Raw genomic sequence first — 4,946 nt, forward strand, 5'->3', positions numbered from 1 at the left:
TGATGAAATGAATAGTAAGAAAAATGATTATGCTGTTAGAGTGGCTACTAGAACTGGTAGAATGACTCAGGAACCTTTGTATCCTGAAGGCCACCCTAAGAGAATCGAGCAAGATTCTCAAAGAAATAATATTGACGTTCCTAGTTCTTCTAAAAAGAAGAAGAAAAATGATAGAACTGTGCAAACTTCTAGTGAACCTATTGCCGAACCACCTGATAATCCAAATAATATTTCTATGTCTGATGCTGAAACACAATCTGGTAATGAACATGAACCTAATGAAAATATTAATGATGATGTTCGTGATGATGCTCAACCTAGTAATGATAATGATGTAGAAATTGAACCTGCTGTTGATCTTGATAACCCACAATCAAAGAATCAACGTTATGATAAAAGAGACTTTGTTGCTAGGAAACATGGTAAAGAAAGGGAACCTTGGGTTCAGAAACCCATGCCTTTTCCTCCGAAACCATCCAAGAAAAAGGATGATGAGGATTTTGAGCGCTTTGCTGAAATGATTAGGCCTATCTTTTTGCGTATGCGATTAACTGATGTGCTCAAAACAAATCCTTATGCTAAATATATGAAGGATATCATTACTAATAAAAGAAAGATACCGGAAGCTGAGATTTCCACCATGCTTGCTAATTATACTTTTAAGGGTGGAATACCAAAGAAACTTGGAGATCCCGGAGTACCTACTATACCTTGCTCCATTAAAAGAAATTATATTAAAACTGCTTTATGTGATCTTGGAGCCGGTGTTAGTGTTATGCCTCTCTCTTTATATCGTAGACTTGACTTGAATAAGCTGACACCTACTGAAATATCTTTGCAAATGGCTGATAAATCAACTGCTATACCTGTCGGTATCTGTGAGGATGTGCCTGTTGTGGTTGCAAACGTTACTATTTTAACGGACTTTGTTATTCTTGATATTCCCGAGGATGATAGTATGTCTATTATTCTTGGAAGACCTTTTCTTAATACTGCAGGGGCTGTTATTGATTGCAACAAAGGCAATGTCACTTTTCATGTTAATGGTAATGAGCATACGGTACACTTTCCGAGGAAACAACCTCAAGTTCATAGTATCAACTCCATTGGAAAAATTCCATCGATTATAATTGGAGGTTTTGAATTTCCTCTTCCTACTGTCAAAAAGAAATATGATATACTTATTATAGGGGATGTGCATATCCCCGTTGAGGTAACTTAGTGTTATTCGAAATTTCTCCGGTTTCATGATTATCGGAATGAGTTTGTTAACAAGACTTGATCAACCTTGTTAGTGGATTCTTTTTGATGAGCATGAGATGGATGAAACTAGAAGCACAACCTTCTGTACCCTCTCTATATTTTCTGTTAATTAGTAGAAATAAAGTAAAAATAGTATTTTTCTGTCTGTTTCCTGACTTATCCGTGCAATATAAAAATATCCCGAAAATAAAAGTCCTCAGAATGCCATGCCAATTTAATATGATTTTTTCGGGAATATTTGAGGATTTACTGTGCAAAAATTACCGTGGGAGGAGCTGCCACCTGGCCACGAGGGTGGTGGGCGCCCCCCTCTAGGGCGCGCCCCCCTGCCTCGTGGGCCCATGGTGACCCTCCTCCACTTATCCCAGCACCCATCTTCTTCCTCTGTCTCACACAAACCCGAAAAACCAACTCAAGCACGAGTTCCAGCCACTTTTGCTGTGATTTTCGATCTCCTTGCTCAAAGCACCTCTCGCAAAACTGCTTGGGGAGATTGTTCCTTGGTATGTGACTCCTCCATTGGTCCAATTAGTTTTTGTTCTAGTGCTTTATTCTTTGCAAATTTTTGCTGCTTAGGTGACCCTGTTCTTGAGCTTGCATGTCAAATTTATATGGTTCAAGGTAGTTTTGATGCATGATATAGGCCCTAGGCACTTGTAGGAGTAGTTGCTATCAATATTATTGAGTTTGGTTTACTTTTATTTGAAGTTACTAAAAATTTCAGAATTTTTCAGAAAATGATGAGGAGATTATTGAGGGGCTCATCGAGCCAAAGCTCGAAGGAAAAGGCACCGAAGCCTAAGTATAATTTGCCGCGCACCACGGAGATTCGGGCGTGTGAATGGCCTTCTGATGGTTTCTTGAGAGCAGCCGATATCTATGAAGATTTTCATGAATTGGCTCACAATGCAGGCCTCACCGCTTTCCTCCGCGACCAATGCGATCAGTATCTCTTACTCACAAATACCTTTGTGCAAAACTTTCATTTTCATTCTAGGAACTCACCACCTACGGTGGAGTTTCATTTATATGATGAGCATAAGGAGATGTCACTTTATGATTTTTGTCGGATTTGTTTAGTCCCTTTTGAGGGCAAGACAGAAGAACCACATCATGATGATGTGGTTGGGTTTATTGATACTATCACTATAGGAGAAACTAGGAAGGTTTCCGATGCACGAATCACTAGCATACATTTTCCTGTTTTACGTTACTTTGCATTATTTGCTAGTCGTTGTTTAATTGGACGCGGAAACTGTGGAAACCTTAGTATCCCTGATATAATTATTCTGCTCCACGGTTTATAAGTGATAATACTTTTAGTATGGGCGGTATTATTGCTAGATGGTTAAGTATGAACCATACCAAAGGCCCCATCTTTGGAGGCATATATGCTACACGCCTAGCCGTACATTTTAACATACCTATCAGGCATGTTGAGAAGGAAGAAAAGGTGCCGCCCCGTGTTTATCTAGATCATAAAAGTATGGTGGCACATGATTTTATTGTTAAGAATAGGGCAGGAGAGCTTAAATATCAATTGTTCTTTAACAAACATCATCCTGAGACTATTATCCTGCCTGCTCCTTCTTTGTTTGATTTGACTGTAGGCACGTACCTTGTTCCGTTGACGGCTATTCATGCCTACCGGAACCCTGCACCAGCCGAGGAGCTAGAACCGGAACCACAATTTGATCCTTCATGACAGTCTAACTATTAGTAGGATCCGGAGATGATTGCCAGCCAGTGGCAATCGGAGCCTTCTTCTTCCTCATCACAGTACGACCCCAACAACTATTATTATGGATATCAGCCAGGCCAGCCGTGGCAATAGACCAACTTAGGCCAAAAGCCTAAGCTTGGGGGAGTACGTATTTCTCACCGACATTACATTTATGTTCACACACACTCATTACTAGATGTCGGTGCTCATACTCTTTCACTGTAATATCCATGCTAGTTTATTTTCTTTTTCCTGCTTTCTTCTTGTGTGTTTGTTAAACCTTAAGAAAAACCAAAAAATTAGTAGTAGTTTATTTTTCTGCTGTAGTAGTAATAATTAAAAAGAAAACCCAAAAATATTTCCCGTTCTTCTTTTTGCTTGTTGGGAGCTTTCCCGTGTAAATAGTTTTATTTCTTTTCTTTTCTTTGGGGGTCAGTAGGAGAAGACCATAATTAAATTGTTGAAGTGGCTCTTATATGCATTATTGTTGATTTAACCAAGAGCCCATATTGCCTTGTCTTCTCCTGTTTATTGAATGCTCGCAGATTCCAGCTTAGTCCAATGCACGTACACTCTTATTATTATTCACACCGTTCGGTCGTGCAAGTGAAAGGCAATTATGATGATATATGATGGACTGACTGAGATGAGAAAAGCTGGTATGAACTCGACCTCTTTTGTTTTTGTAAATATGATGAGTCCCTCGTTCTTGATTCAGCTTATTATGAATAAACATGTTTGCAATGACAATTAGAGATCATAGTTGCTTGTGCCGTGCTTGATTAGCTATGATTTATAATGATTTACCTCATGTGCCAACATGCTATTGAGATGGTTATGATGTGGTATGATGGGGTGGTATCCTCCTTTGAATGATTTAAGTGACTTGACTTGGCACATGTTCACGCATGTAGTTGAAACAAATCAACATAGCCTTCACTATATTTATGTTCATGGTGGATTATATCCTACTCATGCTTGCATCCAATGCTTATGAATTTTAATGCATGTACATGGCTGTTGTCGCTCTCTAGTTGGTCGCTTCCCAGTCTTTTGCTAGCCTTCACCTGTACTAAGCGGGAATACTGCTTGTGCATCCAATCCCTTAAACCCCAAAGTTATTCCAGATGAGTCCACTATACCTTCCTATATGCGGTATCTACCTGCCGTTCCAAGTAAATTTGTATGTGCCAAACTCTAAATCTTCAAATAAACATTCTGTTTTGTATGCTCGAATAGCTCATGTATCAACCAAGGCTGTCCTTATCTTCCGTGTTAGGCGGGTTATTCTCAAGAGGAGTGGACTCCGCTCCTCACTCACGAGAAAATGGCTGGTCACCGGGATGCCCAGTCCCATGCTTTATGCAAACTAAATCAAAATTAATTGCAAACAAAACTCCCCCTGGGACCTGATGTATGTTGGAGGCACTCGTTGTTTCGAGCAAGCCATGGATTGATGCTTGTTGGTGGAGGGGGAGTATAAACTTTACCATTCTGTTTGGGAACCGCCTATAATGTGTTTAGCATGGAAGATATCGCCATCTCTTAGTTGTTACGTTGACAATGAAAGTATACCGCTCAAAATACAATTTATCTCTATTGTCAAAACCGAGCTCTGGCACCTCTACAAATCCCTGCTTCCCTCTGCGAAGGGCCTATCCATTTACTTTTATGTTGAGTCATCACCCTCTTATTAAAAAGCACTAGCTGGAGAGCACAGCTGTCATTTGCATTCATCACTGTTAATTTATATTGGGTATGACTATGATTGGATCTCTTTTACCATGAATTACAATGTCTAGTCAGTCCTTGATCTTTAAAGGTGCTCTGCATTTATGTTTTGCGGTCTCAGAAAGGGCTAGCGAGATACCATCTTGTTATATCATATTATGATTGTTTTGAGAAAGTGTTGTCATCCGAGATTTATTATTATGACTTGCTAGTTGATTATGCTATTGAT

Source organism: Triticum aestivum, chromosome 7A (assembly GCF_018294505.1).
Source record: "Triticum aestivum cultivar Chinese Spring chromosome 7A, IWGSC CS RefSeq v2.1, whole genome shotgun sequence".
Lineage (NCBI taxonomy): Eukaryota > Viridiplantae > Streptophyta > Magnoliopsida > Poales > Poaceae > Triticum > Triticum aestivum.